At 47.6% G+C, this 18,487-nt stretch overlaps 10 non-coding genes across 10 annotated transcripts; all 10 read left to right on the forward strand.

Moving 5' to 3' along the window:
* Positions 1–745: 745 nt before the first annotated feature.
* LOC141238853 (U2 spliceosomal RNA) lies at positions 746–936 on the forward strand. The gene has a single exon (XR_012304301.1). It is a non-coding gene; the product is annotated as a U2 spliceosomal RNA (small nuclear RNA).
* Positions 937–2,054: 1,118 nt separating this feature from the next.
* On the forward strand, positions 2,055–2,245 carry LOC141238913 (U2 spliceosomal RNA). Its single transcript, XR_012304357.1, has one exon. It is a non-coding gene; the product is annotated as a U2 spliceosomal RNA (small nuclear RNA).
* Positions 2,246–3,357: 1,112 nt separating this feature from the next.
* On the forward strand, positions 3,358–3,548 carry LOC141238854 (U2 spliceosomal RNA). Its single transcript, XR_012304302.1, has one exon. It is a non-coding gene; the product is annotated as a U2 spliceosomal RNA (small nuclear RNA).
* A 1,115-nt stretch (positions 3,549–4,663) lies between these two features.
* On the forward strand, positions 4,664–4,854 carry LOC141238855 (U2 spliceosomal RNA). Its single transcript, XR_012304303.1, has one exon. It is a non-coding gene; the product is annotated as a U2 spliceosomal RNA (small nuclear RNA).
* Positions 4,855–5,969: 1,115 nt separating this feature from the next.
* Positions 5,970–6,160, forward strand: LOC141238856 (U2 spliceosomal RNA). The gene has a single exon (XR_012304304.1). It is a non-coding gene; the product is annotated as a U2 spliceosomal RNA (small nuclear RNA).
* Positions 6,161–7,279: 1,119 nt separating this feature from the next.
* LOC141238857 (U2 spliceosomal RNA) lies at positions 7,280–7,470 on the forward strand. The gene has a single exon (XR_012304305.1). It is a non-coding gene; the product is annotated as a U2 spliceosomal RNA (small nuclear RNA).
* Positions 7,471–8,582: 1,112 nt separating this feature from the next.
* Positions 8,583–8,773, forward strand: LOC141238858 (U2 spliceosomal RNA). The gene has a single exon (XR_012304306.1). It is a non-coding gene; the product is annotated as a U2 spliceosomal RNA (small nuclear RNA).
* Positions 8,774–9,891: 1,118 nt separating this feature from the next.
* LOC141238860 (U2 spliceosomal RNA) lies at positions 9,892–10,082 on the forward strand. The gene has a single exon (XR_012304307.1). It is a non-coding gene; the product is annotated as a U2 spliceosomal RNA (small nuclear RNA).
* A 1,116-nt stretch (positions 10,083–11,198) lies between these two features.
* On the forward strand, positions 11,199–11,389 carry LOC141239012 (U2 spliceosomal RNA). The gene has a single exon (XR_012304453.1). It is a non-coding gene; the product is annotated as a U2 spliceosomal RNA (small nuclear RNA).
* Positions 11,390–12,504: 1,115 nt separating this feature from the next.
* On the forward strand, positions 12,505–12,695 carry LOC141238861 (U2 spliceosomal RNA). Its single transcript, XR_012304308.1, has one exon. It is a non-coding gene; the product is annotated as a U2 spliceosomal RNA (small nuclear RNA).
* The last annotated feature ends 5,792 nt before the right edge of the window (positions 12,696–18,487 follow it).

The following is an 18,487-nucleotide window of genomic DNA, read 5'->3' on the forward strand; positions in this document are numbered from 1 at the left end:
ATGCCCTTGTTATCAACAGCAGCCTTTTAAACTCACCTGAGCTAACAGGTATGTGAGCTGGTTACTCTGCTGCGCTTAAAATTTCTTTTTTGGTTTGCTACAATGCCTTTTCTGAAACGTTGTCTCCCTCTGCTGGAACACTGACTTCTTTCATTTAATGCCTGCAGACTATAAAAGAGAAACCAACCAAAAAAGTTTGGTTGATTAGTCTGTGGCATTCTTTTAAACTGTTGCTTATGGCGGTCTCTGTGAGCTTCTCAGTGACATTCAGCCATCCAGGTATCCCGCCTGCAGTAGACGGAATGTGGCAATGGAACGCTGGCTGCGCGTGTCATAATAGGCTCTGAGCCTTTATATACCTGCGCACAGCAGCAGCCACCTTCAGTCTGCTGCTGGACAGCCAGCAGCAGCAGCAGCAGGAGAGGTAATTAATCAGCAACCCTCCTGCTAAGGGTAGACAGCTGCTCGTTCCACCCCCCACCCCCGCCTTAATTGGTTCTCCTCCCTTCCAACGGTGTTGAGGCGGGTGGGAACAGCCGGGGGTTGAGGGTACTGTGCTAAAAGAGGTGGAGTTATGCAGATCTAAAACGCGTGGATTGCAGCAGCAGCAAGCCGAAAAGTGCAGGCATGTGAGGGATCTAGAGGTTGACAGCATGTCTTCTTAACGGGAGTCCAGGTGGCCATCTCCACAAATGGACTTTTCAGAATCCTTGGGTGGCACCGTAGTCGGAAACCAATTCTGGTTATCGCTTCTCGGCCTTTTGGCTAAGATCAAGTGTAGTATCTGTTCTTATCAGTTTAATATCTGATACGTCCCCTATCTGGGGACCATATATTAAATGGATTTTTAGAACAGGGAGATGGAAAAAGAGCTTGCTCTGTCCACTCCACGCATTGACCTGGTATTGCAGTATCTCCAGGACCGGTGCACCCCTTCTTTAATGCAGTTTCTAAAATCAGAAAGAATTGAATTCAATGCTTTTTGTTCATTTGGCTTGTTTGTCGGATTTTGGGATGGACTCTTTGGCTTTGCTTTTCTTCTCCTCATTGGATTTTTCATGTTAAAAGTTGCAGAAGCCAGATGACAAGCTCATTTTGGTTCAACTTCAGCAACTGTGCATTGCATTGCCATGTAATGTAATGCAATGCTATCTATCTAGCTCTCCCTCTATACTTCCTTTTGGATAAACAGACATATTAGGCAAGCATTTTGGAGCTTTCACCTAAATAACTACAGGTGGTGAGATAAGCTGCACAATATAATTGACCTTTCAGTATATTGTTGCACACACACCATCTATTTAGCAAATGCCCTTGTTATCAACAGCAGCCTTTTAAACTCACCTGAGCTAACAGGTATGTGAGCTGGTTACTCTGCTGCGCTTAAAATTTCTTTTTTGGTTTGCTACAATGCCTTTTCTGAAACGTTGTCTCCCTCTGCTGGAACACTGACTTCTTTCATTTAATGCCTGCAGACTATAAAAGAGAAACCAACCCAAAAAGTTTGGTTGATTAGTCTGTGGCATTCTTTTAAACTGTTGCTTATGGCGGTCTCTGTGAGCTTCTCAGTGACATTCAGCCATCCAGGTATCCCGCCTGCAGTAGACGGAATGTGGCAATGGAACGCTGGCTGCGCGTGTCATAATAGGCTCTGAGCCTTTATATACCTGCGCACAGCAGCAGCCACCTTCAGTCTGCTGCTGGACAGCCAGCAGCAGCAGCAGCAGCAGGAGAGGTAATTAATCAGCAACCCTCCTGCTAAGGGTAGACAGCTGCTCGTTCCACCCCCCCCCCGCCTTAATTGGTTCTCCTCCCTTCCAACGGTGTTGAGGCGGGTGGGAACAGTCGGGGGTTGAGGGTACTGTGCTAAAAGAGGTGGAGTTATGCAGATCTAAAACGCGTGGATTGCAGCAGCAGCAAGCCGAAAAGTGCAGGCATGTGAGGGATCTAGAGGTTGACAGCATGTCTTCTTAACGGGAGTCCAGGTGGCCATCTCCACAAATGGACTTTTCAGAATCCTTGGGTGGCACCGTAGTCGGAAACCAATTCTGGTTATCACTTCTCGGCCTTTTGGCTAAGATCAAGTGTAGTATCTGTTCTTATCAGTTTAATATCTGATACGTCCCCTATCTGGGGACCATATATTAAATGGATTTTTAGAACAGGGAGATGGAAAAAGAGCTTGCTCTGTCCACTCCACGCATTGACCTGGTATTGCAGTATCTCCAGGACCGGTGCACCCCTTCTTTAATGCAGTTTCTAAAATCAGAAAGAATTGAATTCAATGCTTTTTGTTCATTTGGCTTGTTTGTCGGATTTTGGGATGGACTCTTTGGCTTTGCTTTTCTTCTCATTGGATTTTTCATGTTAAAAGTTGCAGAAGCCAGATGACAAGCTCATTTTGGTTCAACTTCAGCAACTGTGCATTGCATTGCCATGTAATGTAATGCAATGCTATCTATCTAGCTCTCCCTCTATACTTCCTTTTGGATAAACAGACATATTAGGCAAGCATTTTGGAGCTTTCACCTAAATAACTACAGGTGGTGAGATAAGCTGCACAATATAATTGACCTTTCAGTATATTGTTGCACACACACCATCTATTTAGCAAATGCCCTTGTTATCAACAGCAGCCTTTTAAACTCACCTGAGCAAACAGGTATGTGAGCTGGTTACTCTGCTGCGCTTAAAATTTCTTTTTTGGTTTGCTACAATGCCTTTTCTGAAACGTTGTCTCCCTCTGCTGGAACACTGACTTCTTTCATTTAATGCCTGCAGACTATAAAAGAGAAACCAACCCAAAAAGTTTGGTTGATTAGTCTGTGGCATTCTTTTAAACTGTTGCTTATGGCGGTCTCTGTGAGCTTCTCAGTGACATTCAGCCATCCAGGTATCCCGCCTGCAGTAGACGGAATGTGGCAATGGAACGCTGGCTGCGCGTGTCATAATATGCTCTGAGCCTTTATATACCTGCGCACAGCAGCAGCCACCTTCAGTCTGCTGCTGGACAGCCAGCAGCAGCAGCAGCAGGAGAGGTAATTAATCAGCAACCCTCCTGCTAAGGGTAGACAGCTGCTCGTTCCACCCCCCCCCCGCCTTAATTGGTTCTCCTCCCTTCCAACGGTGTTGAGGCGGGTGGGAACAGCCGGGGGTTGAGGGTACTGTGCTAAAAGAGGTGGAGTTATGCAGATCTAAAACGCGTGGATTGCAGCAGCAGCAAGCCGAAAAGTGCAGGCATGTGAGGGATCTAGAGGTTGACAGCATGTCTTCTTAACGGGAGTCCAGGTGGCCATCTCCACAAATGGACTTTTCAGAATCCTTGGGTGGCACCGTAGTCGGAAACCAATTCTGGTTATCGCTTCTCGGCCTTTTGGCTAAGATCAAGTGTAGTATCTGTTCTTATCAGTTTAATATCTGATACGTCCCCTATCTGGGGACCATATATTAAATGGATTTTTAGAACAGGGAGATGGAAAAAGAGCTTGCTCTGTCCACTCCACGCATTGACCTGGTATTGCAGTATCTCCAGGACCGGTGCACCCCTTCTTTAATGCAGTTTCTAAAATCAGAAAGAATTGAATTCAATGCTTTTTGTTCATTTGGCTTGTTTGTCGGATTTTGGGATGGACTCTTTGGCTTTGCTTTTCTTCTCCTCATTGGATTTTTCATGTTAAAAGTTGCAGAAGCCAGATGACAAGCTCATTTTGGTTCAACTTCAGCAACTGTGCATTGCATTGCCATGTAATGTAATGCAATGCTATCTATCTGGCTCTCCCTCTATACTTCCTTTTGGATAAACAGACATATTAGGCAAGCATTTTGGAGCTTTCACCTAAATAACTACAGGTGGTGAGATAAGCTGCACAATATAATTGACCTTTCAGTATATTGTTGCACACACACCATCTATTTAGCAAATGCCCTTGTTATCAACAGCAGCCTTTTAAACTCACCTGAGCTAACAGGTATGTGAGCTGGTTACTCTGCTGCGCTTAAAATTTCTTTTTTGGTTTGCTACAATGCCTTTTCTGAAACGTTGTCTCCCTCTGCTGGAACACTGACTTCTTTCATTTAATGCCTGCAGACTATAAAAGAGAAACCAACCCAAAAAGTTTGGTTGATTAGTCTGTGGCATTCTTTTAAACTGTTGCTTATGGCGGTCTCTGTGAGCTTCTCAGTGACATTCAGCCATCCAGGTATCCCGCCTGCAGTAGACGGAATGTGGCAATGGAACGCTGGCTGCGCGTGTCATAATAGGCTCTGAGCCTTTATATACCTGCGCACAGCAGCAGCCACCTTCAGTCTGCTGCTGGACAGCCAGCAGCAGCAGCAGCAGGAGAGGTAATTAATCAGCAACCCTCCTGCTAAGGGTAGACAGCTGCTCGTTCCACCCCCCCCCCGCCTTAATTGGTTCTCCTCCCTTCCAACGGTGTTGAGGCGGGTGGGAACAGCCGGGGGTTGAGGGTACTGTGCTAAAAGAGGTGGAGTTATGCAGATCTAAAACGCGTGGATTGCAGCAGCAGCAAGCCGAAAAGTGCAGGCATGTGAGGGATCTAGAGGTTGACAGCATGTCTTCTTAACGGGAGTCCAGGTGGCCATCTCCACAAATGGACTTTTCAGAATCCTTGGGTGGCACCGTAGTCGGAAACCAATTCTGGTTATCGCTTCTCGGCCTTTTGGCTAAGATCAAGTGTAGTATCTGTTCTTATCAGTTTAATATCTGATACGTCCCCTATCTGGGGACCATATATTAAATGGATTTTTAGAACAGGGAGATGGAAAAAGAGCTTGCTCTGTCCACTCCACGCATTGACCTGGTATTGCAGTATCTCCAGGACCGGTGCACCCCTTCTTTAATGCAGTTTCTAAAATCAGAAAGAATTGAATTCAATGCTTTTTGTTCATTTGGCTTGTTTGTCGGATTTTGGGATGGACTCTGGCTTTGCTTTTCTTCTCCTCATTGGATTTTTCATGTTAAAAGTTGCAGAAGCCAGATGACAAGCTCATTTTGGTTCAACTTCAGCAACTGTGCATTGCATTGCCATGTAATGTAATGCAATGCTATCTATCTAGCTCTCCCTCTATACTTCCTTTTGGATAAACAGACATATTAGGCAAGCATTTTGGAGCTTTCACCTAAATAACTACAGGTGGTGAGATAAGCTGCACAATATAATTGACCTTTCAGTATATTGTTGCACACACACCATCTATTTAGCAAATGCCCTTGTTATCAACAGCAGCCTTTTAAACTCACCTGAGCTAACAGGTATGTGAGCTGGTTACTCTGCTGCGCTTAAAATTTCTTTTTTGGTTTGCTACAATGCCTTTTCTGAAACGTTGTCTCCCTCTGCTGGAACACTGACTTCTTTCATTTAATGCCTGCAGACTATAAAAGAGAAACCAACCAAAAAAGTTTGGTTGATTAGTCTGTGGCATTCTTTTAAACTGTTGCTTATGGCGGTCTCTGTGAGCTTCTCAGTGACATTCAGCCATCCAGGTATCCCGCCTGCAGTAGACGGAATGTGGCAATGGAACGCTGGCTGCGCGTGTCATAATAGGCTCTGAGCCTTTATATACCTGCGCACAGCAGCAGCCACCTTCAGTCTGCTGCTGGACAGCCAGCAGCAGCAGCAGCAGGAGAGGTAATTAATCAGCAACCCTCCTGCTAAGGGTAGACAGCTGCTCGTTCCACCCCCCACCCCCGCCTTAATTGGTTCTCCTCCCTTCCAACGGTGTTGAGGCGGGTGGGAACAGCCGGGGGTTGAGGGTACTGTGCTAAAAGAGGTGGAGTTATGCAGATCTAAAACGCGTGGATTGCAGCAGCAGCAAGCCGAAAAGTGCAGGCATGTGAGGGATCTAGAGGTTGACAGCATGTCTTCTTAACGGGAGTCCAGGTGGCCATCTCCACAAATGGACTTTTCAGAATCCTTGGGTGGCACCGTAGTCGGAAACCAATTCTGGTTATCGCTTCTCGGCCTTTTGGCTAAGATCAAGTGTAGTATCTGTTCTTATCAGTTTAATATCTGATACGTCCCCTATCTGGGGACCATATATTAAATGGATTTTTAGAACAGGGAGATGGAAAAAGAGCTTGCTCTGTCCACTCCACGCATTGACCTGGTATTGCAGTATCTCCAGGACCGGTGCACCCCTTCTTTAATGCAGTTTCTAAAATCAGAAAGAATTGAATTCAATGCTTTTTGTTCATTTGGCTTGTTTGTCGGATTTTGGGATGGACTCTTTGGCTTTGCTTTTCTTCTCCTCATTGGATTTTTCATGTTAAAAGTTGCAGAAGCCAGATGACAAGCTCATTTTGGTTCAACTTCAGCAACTGTGCATTGCATTGCCATGTAATGTAATGCAATGCTATCTATCTAGCTCTCCCTCTATACTTCCTTTTGGATAAACAGACATATTAGGCAAGCATTTTGGAGCTTTCACCTAAATAACTACAGGTGGTGAGATAAGCTGCACAATATAATTGACCTTTCAGTATATTGTTGCACACACACCATCTATTTAGCAAATGCCCTTGTTATCAACAGCAGCCTTTTAAACTCACCTGAGCTAACAGGTATGTGAGCTGGTTACTCTGCTGCGCTTAAAATTTCTTTTTTGGTTTGCTACAATGCCTTTTCTGAAACGTTGTCTCCCTCTGCTGGAACACTGACTTCTTTCATTTAATGCCTGCAGACTATAAAAGAGAAACCAACCCAAAAAGTTTGGTTGATTAGTCTGTGGCATTCTTTTAAACTGTTGCTTATGGCGGTCTCTGTGAGCTTCTCAGTGACATTCAGCCATCCAGGTATCCCGCCTGCAGTAGACGGAATGTGGCAATGGAACGCTGGCTGCGCGTGTCATAATAGGCTCTGAGCCTTTATATACCTGCGCACAGCAGCAGCCACCTTCAGTCTGCTGCTGGACAGCCAGCAGCAGCAGCAGCAGCAGGAGAGGTAATTAATCAGCAACCCTCCTGCTAAGGGTAGACAGCTGCTCGTTCCACCCCCCCCCCCGCCTTAATTGGTTCTCCTCCCTTCCAACGGTGTTGAGGCGGGTGGGAACAGTCGGGGGTTGAGGGTACTGTGCTAAAAGAGGTGGAGTTATGCAGATCTAAAACGCGTGGATTGCAGCAGCAGCAAGCCGAAAAGTGCAGGCATGTGAGGGATCTAGAGGTTGACAGCATGTCTTCTTAACGGGAGTCCAGGTGGCCATCTCCACAAATGGACTTTTCAGAATCCTTGGGTGGCACCGTAGTCGGAAACCAATTCTGGTTATCGCTTCTCGGCCTTTTGGCTAAGATCAAGTGTAGTATCTGTTCTTATCAGTTTAATATCTGATACGTCCCCTATCTGGGGACCATATATTAAATGGATTTTTAGAACAGGGAGATGGAAAAAGAGCTTGCTCTGTCCACTCCACGCATTGACCTGGTATTGCAGTATCTCCAGGACCGGTGCACCCCTTCTTTAATGCAGTTTCTAAAATCAGAAAGAATTGAATTCAATGCTTTTTGTTCATTTGGCTTGTTTGTCGGATTTTGGGATGGACTCTTTGGCTTTGCTTTTCTTCTCATTGGATTTTTCATGTTAAAAGTTGCAGAAGCCAGATGACAAGCTCATTTTGGTTCAACTTCAGCAACTGTGCATTGCATTGCCATGTAATGTAATGCAATGCTATCTATCTAGCTCTCCCTCTATACTTCCTTTTGGATAAACAGACATATTAGGCAAGCATTTTGGAGCTTTCACCTAAATAACTACAGGTGGTGAGATAAGCTGCACAATATAATTGACCTTTCAGTATATTGTTGCACACACACCATCTATTTAGCAAATGCCCTTGTTATCAACAGCAGCCTTTTAAACTCACCTGAGCTAACAGGTATGTGAGCTGGTTACTCTGCTGCGCTTAAAATTTCTTTTTTGGTTTGCTACAATGCCTTTTCTGAAACGTTGTCTCCCTCTGCTGGAACACTGACTTCTTTCATTTAATGCCTGCAGACTATAAAAGAGAAACCAACCCAAAAAGTTTGGTTGATTAGTCTGTGGCATTCTTTTAAACTGTTGCTTATGGCGGTCTCTGTGAGCTTCTCAGTGACATTCAGCCATCCAGGTATCCCGCCTGCAGTAGACGGAATGTGGCAATGGAACGCTGGCTGCGCGTGTCATAATAGGCTCTGAGCCTTTATATACCTGCGCACAGCAGCAGCCACCTTCAGTCTGCTGCTGGACAGCCAGCAGCAGCAGCAGCAGGAGAGGTAATTAATCAGCAACCCTCCTGCTAAGGGTAGACAGCTGCTCGTTCCACCCCCCCCCCGCCTTAATTGGTTCTCCTCCCTTCCAACGGTGTTGAGGCGGGTGGGAACAGCCGGGGGTTGAGGGTACTGTGCTAAAAGAGGTGGAGTTATGCAGATCTAAAACGCGTGGATTGCAGCAGCAGCAAGCCGAAAAGTGCAGGCATGTGAGGGATCTAGAGGTTGACAGCATGTCTTCTTAACGGGAGTCCAGGTGGCCATCTCCACAAATGGACTTTTCAGAATCCTTGGGTGGCACCGTAGTCGGAAACCAATTCTGGTTATCGCTTCTCGGCCTTTTGGCTAAGATCAAGTGTAGTATCTGTTCTTATCAGTTTAATATCTGATACGTCCCCTATCTGGGGACCATATATTAAATGGATTTTTAGAACAGGGAGATGGAAAAAGAGCTTGCTCTGTCCACTCCACGCATTGACCTGGTATTGCAGTATCTCCAGGACCGGTGCACCCCTTCTTTAATGCAGTTTCTAAAATCAGAAAGAATTGAATTCAATGCTTTTTGTTCATTTGGCTTGTTTGTCGGATTTTGGGATGGACTCTTTGGCTTTGCTTTTCTTCTCCTCATTGGATTTTTCATGTTAAAAGTTGCAGAAGCCAGATGACAAGCTCATTTTGGTTCAACTTCAGCAACTGTGCATTGCATTGCCATGTAATGTAATGCAATGCTATCTATCTAGCTCTCCCTCTATACTTCCTTTTGGATAAACAGACATATTAGGCAAGCATTTTGGAGCTTTCACCTAAATAACTACAGGTGGTGAGATAAGCTGCACAATATAATTGACCTTTCAGTATATTGTTGCACACACACCATCTATTTAGCAAATGCCCTTGTTATCAACAGCAGCCTTTTAAACTCACCTGAGCTAACAGGTATGTGAGCTGGTTACTCTGCTGCGCTTAAAATTTCTTTATTGGTTTGCTACAATGCCTTTTCTGAAACGTTGTCTCCCTCTGCTGGAACACTGACTTCTTTCATTTAATGCCTGCAGACTATAAAAGAGAAACCAACCCAAAAAGTTTGGTTGATTAGTCTGTGACATTCTTTTAAACTGTTGCTTATGGCGGTCTCTGTGAGCTTCTCAGTGACATTCAGCCATCCAGGTATCCCGCCTGCAGTAGACGGAATGTGGCAATGGAACGCTGGCTGCGCGTGTCATAATAGGCTCTGAGCCTTTATATACCTGCGCACAGCAGCAGCCACCTTCAGTCTGCTGCTGGACAGCCAGCAGCAGCAGCAGCAGGAGAGGTAATTAATCAGCAACCCTCCTGCTAAGGGTAGACAGCTGCTCGTTCCACCCCCCCCCCCCCGCCTTAATTGGTTCTCCTCCCTTCCAACGGTGTTGAGGCGGGTGGGAACAGTCGGGGGTTGAGGGTACTGTGCTAAAAGAGGTGGAGTTATGCAGATCTAAAACGCGTGGATTGCAGCAGCAGCAAGCCGAAAAGTGCAGGCATGTGAGGGATCTAGAGGTTGACAGCATGTCTTCTTAACGGGAGTCCAGGTGGCCATCTCCACAAATGGACTTTTCAGAATCCTTGGGTGGCACCGTAGTCGGAAACCAATTCTGGTTATCGCTTCTCGGCCTTTTGGCTAAGATCAAGTGTAGTATCTGTTCTTATCAGTTTAATATCTGATACGTCCCCTATCTGGGGACCATATATTAAATGGATTTTTAGAACAGGGAGATGGAAAAAGAGCTTGCTCTGTCCACTCCACGCATTGACCTGGTATTGCAGTATCTCCAGGACCGGTGCACCCCTTCTTTAATGCAGTTTCTAAAATCAGAAAGAATTGAATTCAATGCTTTTTGTTCATTTGGCTTGTTTGTCGGATTTTGGGATGGACTCTTTGGCTTTGCTTTTCTTCTCCTCATTGGATTTTTCATGTTAAAAGTTGCAGAAGCCAGATGACAAGCTCATTTTGGTTCAACTTCAGCAACTGTGCATTGCATTGCCATGTAATGTAATGCAATGCTATCTATCTAGCTCTCCCTCTATACTTCCTTTTGGATAAACAGACATATTAGGCAAGCATTTTGGAGCTTTCACCTAAATAACTACAGGTGGTGAGATAAGCTGCACAATATAATTGACCTTTCAGTATATTGTTGCACACACACCATCTATTTAGCAAATGCCCTTGTTATCAACAGCAGCCTTTTAAACTCACCTGAGCTAACAGGTATGTGCGCTGGTTACTCTGCTGCGCTTAAAATTTCTTTTTTGGTTTGCTACAATGCCTTTTCTGAAACGTTGTCTCCCTCTGCTGGAACACTGACCTCTTTCATTTAATGCCTGCAGACTATAAAAGAGAAACCAACCCAAAAAGTTTGCTTGATTAGTCTGTGGCATTCTTTTAAACTGTTGCTTATGGCGGTCTCTGTGAGCTTCTCAGTGACATTCAGCCATCCAGGTATCCCGCCTGCAGTAGACGGAATGTGGCAATGGAACGCTGGCTGCACGTGTCATAATAGGCTCTGAGCCTTTATATACCTGCGCACAGCAGCAGCCACCTTCAGTCTGCTGCTGGACAGCCAGCAGCAGCAGCAGCAGGAGAGGTAATTAATCAGCAACCCTCCTGCTAAGGGTAGACAGCTGCTGGTTCCACCCCCCCCCCCGCCTTAATTGGTTCTCCTCCCTTCCAACGGTGTTGAGGCGGGTGGGAACAGCCGGGGGTTGAGGGTACTGTGCTAAAAGAGGTGGAGTTATGCAGATCTAAAACGCGTGGATTGCAGCAGCAGCAAGCCGAAAAGTGCAGGCATGTGAGGGATCTAGAGGTTGACAGCATGTCTTCTTAACGGGAGTCCAGGTGGCCATCTCCACAAATGGACTTTTCAGAATCCTTGGGTGGCACCGTAGTCGGAAACCAATTCTGGTTATCGCTTCTCGGCCTTTTGGCTAAGATCAAGTGTAGTATCTGTTCTTATCAGTTTAATATCTGATACGTCCCCTATCTGGGGACCATATATTAAATGGATTTTTAGAACAGGGAGATGGAAAAAGAGCTTTCTCTGTCCACTCCACGCATTGACCTGGTATTGCAGTATCTCCAGGACCGGTGCACCCCTTCTTTAATGCAGTTTCTAAAATCAGAAAGAATTGAATTCAATGCTTTTTGTTCATTTGGCTTGTTTGTCGGATTTTGGGATGGACTCTTTGGCTTTGCTTTTCTTCTCCTCATTGGATTTTTCATGTTAAAAGTTGCAGAAGCCAGATGACAAGCTCATTTTGGTTCAACTTCAGCAACTGTGCATTGCATTGCCATGTAATGTAATGCAATGCTATCTATCTAGCTCTCCCTCTATACTTCCTTTTGGATAAACAGACATATTAGGCAAGCATTTTGGAGCTTTCACCTAAATAACTACAGGTGGTGAGATAAGCTGCACAATATAATTGACCTTTCAGTATATTGTTGCACACACACCATCTATTTAGCAAATGCCCTTGTTATCAACAGCAGCCTTTTAAACTCACCTGAGCTAACAGGTATGTGAGCTGGTTACTCTGCTGCGCTTAAAATTTCTTTTTTGGTTTGCTACAATGCCTTTTCTGAAACGTTGTCTCCCTCTGCTGGAACACTGACTTCTTTCATTTAATGCCTGCAGACTATAAAAGAGAAACCAACCCAAAAAGTTTGGTTGATTAGTCTGTGGCATTCTTTTAAACTGTTGCTTATGGCGGTCTCTGTGAGCTTCTCAGTGACATTCAGCCATCCAGGTATCCCGCCTGCAGTAGACGGAATGTGGCAATGGAACGCTGGCTGCGCGTGTCATAATAGGCTCTGAGCCTTTATATACCTGCGCACAGCAGCAGCCACCTTCAGTCTGCTGCTGGACAGCCAGCAGCAGCAGCAGCAGGAGAGGTAATTAATCAGCAACCCTCCTGCTAAGGGTAGACAGCTGCTCGTTCCACCCCCCCCCCGCCTTAATTGGTTCTCCTCCCTTCCAACGGTGTTGAGGCGGGTGGGAACAGCCGGGGGTTGAGGGTACTGTGCTAAAAGAGGTGGAGTTATGCAGATCTAAAACGCGTGGATTGCAGCAGCAGCAAGCCGAAAAGTGCAGGCATGTGAGGGATCTAGAGGTTGACAGCATGTCTTCTTAACGGGAGTCCAGGTGGCCATCTCCACAAATGGACTTTTCAGAATCCTTGGGTGGCACCGTAGTCGGAAACCAATTCTGGTTATCGCTTCTCGGCCTTTTGGCTAAGATCAAGTGTAGTATCTGTTCTTATCAGTTTAATATCTGATACGTCCCCTATCTGGGGACCATATATTAAATGGATTTTTAGAACAGGGAGATGGAAAAAGAGCTTGCTCTGTCCACTCCACGCATTGACCTGGTATTGCAGTATCTCCAGGACCGGTGCACCCCTTCTTTAATGCAGTTTCTAAAATCAGAAAGAATTGAATTCAATGCTTTTTGTTCATTTGGCTTGTTTGTCGGATTTTGGGGTGGACTCTTTGGCTTTGCTTTTCTTCTCCTCATTGGATTTTTCATGTTAAAAGTTGCAGAAGCCAGATGACAAGCTCATTTTGGTTCAACTTCAGCAACTGTGCATTGCATTGCCATGTAATGTAATGCAATGCTATCTATCTAGCTCTCCCTCTATACTTCCTTTTGGATAAACAGACATATTAGGCAAGCATTTTGGAGCTTTCACCTAAATAACTACAGGTGGTGAGATAAGCTGCACAATATAATTGACCTTTCAGTATATTGTTGCACACACACCATCTATTTAGCAAATGCCCTTGTTATCAACAGCAGCCTTTTAAACTCACCTGAGCTAACAGGTATGTGAGCTGGTTACTCTGCTGCGCTTAAAATGTCTTTTTTGGTTTGCTACAATGCCTTTTCTGAAACGTTGTCTCCCTCTGCTGGAACACTGACTTCTTTCATTTAATGCCTGTGACGCGCCCCTGGGCCTGTGTCGCGCTGCGTTGACCACGCGTGAGCTTACCCGGAGCCGGATCTGTTGAGGGTTGTAGTCTCGTGGCGGTGACCCGGTCCGTACCCAGGGAGTCAAACTGGACGGCAGTCTGTTAGCGGTAAATGGTTGATGACTACGCCACCCGTTGAGTGCAGCCAGGGAGCTGCTGCTGCAGGGCAGACCGCTGAGGCCGGTGGTAGGATTGTGCAGCGTGATAGTATAACCCCCAACGGGAGGGGTATGGCCTCAGGGCAGCCGACGTGGATGATGGGGGTAGCAGGAACCACTCAGAGACGGTACGGTGTAGTTCAGGGTCTTTACTGGTAACAACGATAGACCCTCCCGGAGTACTTGCTAGCAAACGGGGCCTGGTCAGTCTTTGAGCAGATGAAATCTCCCCTGGCCAGGCGTAGTTGTAGGCCTCCCAAACTGACTGTACTCTTCTGGCTACCTTGCTAGAAGCTGATGTAAGTAGCCCACGTCCCTGAGTGTACCGTGTGGTGCTCACCCGTATGGCCGGTGACTCGGGGCCTTCTAATGGCTTCCGCTCCACGATGGCGGTGCTGGTCCCACGCGTGTGACCGTGCCTTCGGGCTTCTGGGCCAGAGGACCTGAAATCCCCTGCCTGACGGATTCTGCTGCTGGGTAGGAGTTAGTCCCCACAGCCTCGGACTCCGGGTCCGGTAAAGAATCTTCTTAGTCAGGGCGAGCTCTGCAGCTGCCAGCCCCTGACTCCTTGTAACTCTGCTGTTTCCTATGCTGCTTCTTGTCTCCACTCTCCTTGTCTGACTAACCCTGCCTCAGCCCAGGGTTTATACAGGGGAAGTTCTTCCCCTCCCAAGACTGGGCAGGAGGTGTGGCATGCACAGGATCCCTGACCAAAGGACCTCCCACCTGCTCTCAGACGTAATATCTCTATCACTGTGGCAACCAGACCCCTGGGGTGTCACATTCCCCCCTAGTGAAATTTAGTACTCCGGGACTAAACACTTTTTTTTAGAAAAATATACCAAGGTATAACAATAACAATAAAATACAATAAGGAAACACAATAAGATGGTCACGGCATATCCGCAACCGGGTGTAGTCTTTGAAGAAAAGCAAAGGTGTCCATTTCACCAACACAGGGAGACGTAACCAGGTAGGGGTCTGTCCTACCCCGAGTCCTTAACAGTCTCTAGTCCATCCTGGGTTACGCTCCAACTATATACAAGGATTCCCGGTAAATCCACCAAGGTTTCCTAAAAACAACTGGAAACACAAAATTATACACAAGCAACAATACACAGATAAACATAAATAAAACTATTTTTACACTTCAAATTCTCCAGCGTGCGGGTAACTGGCCTCTAGTGGCCCTAGTGGACCTACGGAGCTGACTGTCTGGCCCTGAACTACAGGGTGTAGGAGCTGTCAAGGGTAAACTGGGCAGCTGTCTACCGGCTCTTTGTCTCACTAGGGGTACGGCAGGCTCACTATAAGCAGAGGGTTGATTCTCCTGTTCTACTTGTGTGGAGTCTTCTGCCTCCTGGACCGGCTGTTTTTCCAGCTCCACCCGTTGCTCCGTAGGTTCTTGGGATGATGGTTGGAGGAAGGTGAGTACGGGTACCACAACTGCACCATTGACTTGAGTCCAAGACCGAGGGAAGTCCCCGAGCACGGTACTAACCATATCTTCCCTTTCTCCCACGGGTCGATGGTCTTCTTGTTCCTCTTCAGGGTTCCTCAGTTGTTCGGGACACTTCTTCAGGTGGTCCCGGGATACAATGGCTGTGGTTTCCCCTCCGTCTTTACTGATGGTACAGACCTTCGGGTTCTCGTGGCTTGAGGGCAGTACGGTGTACGGGTCCTTCTCCCACTGGTCGTCCAACTTGTGGAGCCGTCTCTTCCTCTTCAAGACCTGCTCTCCGGGTACCAGGGGAACAGCGGGAGCATACTGGTTGTAAGTTTTCTCTTGTCTTTCCCTAGCCTGACAGAGACTTCGCTCCACGCTCTCCTGTACTCTCCAGTACTGCTGCTGCCTCTCTGTGTCCCAGTCTGTTTCTGGTGAAGTGTCCTCGGGGGTCAGGACTCCCATTTCCAGGTCAACAGGTAACTTACCAGGTCTTGCCCTCATTAGGTAAGCCGGGGTACAGTTGGTGGAACCTACCGGGATGTGGTTGTATAGGTCCACCAGATCGGGCAACTTTTCAGGCCACAGACTGCGTTCTTCCAGGGGCAACGTTTTTAGAAGATCCATTACCACCTGGTTCATTTTTTCACAAAGTCCATTAGTCTGCGGATGGTAGGGTGTCGTCCTTATCTTCCGGCAGCCATACAGATTGCAGAATTCCTGAAAGACCTCCGCTTCAAAGGCAGGTCCCTGGTCCGTCAGCACTTGGTCCGGGTACCCGTGTGGACGGCAGAAGTGCTGCTGGAAGGCTCTAGCTGCTGTTTGAGCCATTAAGTCCTTGACGGGGACGACAACCAAGAACCGGGAGTAATGATCCACGATGGTTAACGCGTAGACGTAGCCACTTCTGCTTGGGGTCAGTTTTACATGATCCAAGGCTACCAGTTCCAACGGTTGCCGGGTGACGATGGACTGCAGGGGAGTCTTCTGGCTGGCCCGGTCCTTCCTTCTCAGATTGCACGGGCCACAGTCTCTGCACCACTTCTCGATGGTTCCCCTCATGCCTACCCAGTGGAACCGCTCGCGCAGCAGGAACTCCAGCTTTTTCCACCCGAAGTGTCCAGCTCCGTCGTGGTATGCCTCCATCACCATGGCTGCGTCTCTTCGTGGCACCACTACTTGCCAGAGTAGTTCATGCGTCCGGGAGTTGACCATTCTGCGGCACAACTTCCCCTTGTAAAGGAATAGTCGACTCTTCTCCGCCCATAGTTGTTTGGCTTCCTCCGGAGCGTCTGGTTCAAGGCGAGCCTCCAGCCGAGTCAGCATCTCCTTCACCAGTCGGACGGCAGGGTCGCTGTCTTGCGTTTCCGCCCAGTTGTAGTGGGGTAAGGGGTTCAACGTAGCAGCCTGCTTACCCCTTACCCGGTGGGAATACTGGATAGTCCCATGACGGTGGAACGCAGGGAGTTCAACTTCTTCCAGTCCCTCCGGATCTTCTCCTTCGTCCGGCAGGTTGGGCATCCTGGACAGGGCGTCCGCGTTAGTATTGGAGCGTCCTGCCCGGTATTTGATTGTGAACTCGTAGTTGGACAGACGGGCCATCCACCTCTGCTCCAGGGCACCGAGTCTTGCCGTGTCCAGGTGTGTCAACGGGTTGTTATCCGTGTATACGGTGAACCGGGAAGAAGCGAGGTAATGCCTAAAGCGCTCGGTGACTGCCCATACCACGGCCAGGAACTCTAGCTTGAATGAGCTGTAATTTTCGGGGTTCCTTTCGGTGGGTCGCAGTTTTCGGCTGGCATAGGAGATTACTCGTTCTCTCCCCTGCTGAATCTGGGACAGTACGGCTCCTAGCCCGATGTTACTGGCGTCGGTGTAGAGGATAAAGGGCTGACTATAATCCGGGTACGCCAGGATTTCGTCCCCCGTGAGGGCCATCTTCAGCTGGCGGAAGGACTCTTCTTCCAGCTCCTCCCATTTGAAGGGCGGCTTCTGGTTCTTGGCCTTGCGGGACTGGCCTATCAGGAGGTCCTGTATAGGTGCTGCCTTCTTTGGTGAAACCGGGAATAAACCTTCGGTAGTAGCCTACCAACCCGAGGAACTGCCGCACTTCTTTTACGCTGGAGGGGCTTGGCCATCCCTTAATTGCGGTGATCTTATCAGGGTCGGGAGCCACTCCGTCAGCACTCACCACGTGTCCCAGGTACTGCACCTTTGGTTTCAGGAGGTGACACTTGGAGGGTTTCACCTTTAGGCCGTAACTCGCCAGAGCCTCGAACACTTCCGCCAGGTGTTTCAGGTGGTCCTCATACGTCTTGGAATATATGATGACATCGTCCAGGTACAACAGGACCGTCTCGAAGTTTCTGTGGCCCAGACAACACTCCATTAGGCGTTGGAAGGTTCCTGGTGCGTTGCAGAGTCCGAACGGCATGCAGGTGAACTCGCTAAGTCCCATCGGGGTGGTGAATGCGGTCTTCTCCCGGTCCGCCTCTGCTACAGGAACCTGCCAGTACCCGCTAGTGAGATCCAAGGTAGAGAAGAAGTTAGCAGATCTTAAAGCAGCCAATGACTCCTCTATCCTTGGTAAGGGGTACGCATCCTTGTGTGTGATACGGTTGATTTTCCGGTCATCTACACACATCCTCATAGTGTTGTCTTTCTTTTTGACTAAAACTAATGGGGCTGCCCAGGGGCTACAACTATCCCGGATTACCCCAGCCTCCTTCATGTCTCTAAGCATCCCCTTGGCGTGTTGGTAATGTGCAGGGGGTACGGGTCGATACCTCTCTTTTATGGGAGGATGATCTCCCGTGGGGATGCAATGTTCTACCCCCTTGACTCGCCCGAAGTCTAACGGGTGTTTACTAAACACTCTCTCATACTCTTGAACCACCCGATAGACTCCTTGTTTCTGATGTGAGGGAGTGGAGTCAGTACCCAGATGTAGTTGCTGACACCAGTCCTCCATGTCTTTCTTAGAGCCGTTACCTTTCTCCGGGTGAGATGGAGGCAAGGGTTCCACAGATTGTATAGAATTTTGATTAGTGGTATATAATTTGGCTAGCGTGGCATACCGGGGCAGGTACACTTCCCTCTCCCCGATATTTATTATGCGAACGGGCACCCTCCCATGGCGTACATTGACCACCCCCCGTGCTGTCAAAATGGTGGGCCTACTGTCTGAGTAAACTGGTTCTACCATTGCCTGGTAATCTCTACCTCTCAGACCAATAGCTGCCCGGCACCAAATCATCATTTCACTTTTTGGGGGCATGGCAATAGGAAAAGGGTCACACATTCTTACGCTACCAATCTCACCGCCGGAGAGTTCCACTTGTTGCCGTTGCATCAGTGCCCGGATCTCTTTCTGGAGCACCCGCTGCTCGCCGGAGCTGGCATTCTTGGCAACCTGCTGTAAAAGGAAAATCACCTCTGCAAGACAATTTTCAATTACATTAGTTCCTAGAGTTATTTTTGGGTGACTCTCATGTTTGTCAATATCTACAATGATCAGTCCCTGTGCGGCCAGTTCGACTCTACCAATTTTGATGGTCACCTCTTTAAATCCGATCTGTGGCACGGGCTGACCATTGCTGGCGATGATACTCAAGTCGTCGTCA

The sequence above is a fragment of the Phyllobates terribilis genome, unplaced genomic scaffold (genome assembly GCF_046119375.1).
Source record: "Phyllobates terribilis strain yellow unplaced genomic scaffold, ASM4611937v1 Scaffold_763__1_contigs__length_703860, whole genome shotgun sequence".
In the NCBI taxonomy this organism is placed as follows: Eukaryota; Metazoa; Chordata; class Amphibia; order Anura; family Dendrobatidae; genus Phyllobates; species Phyllobates terribilis.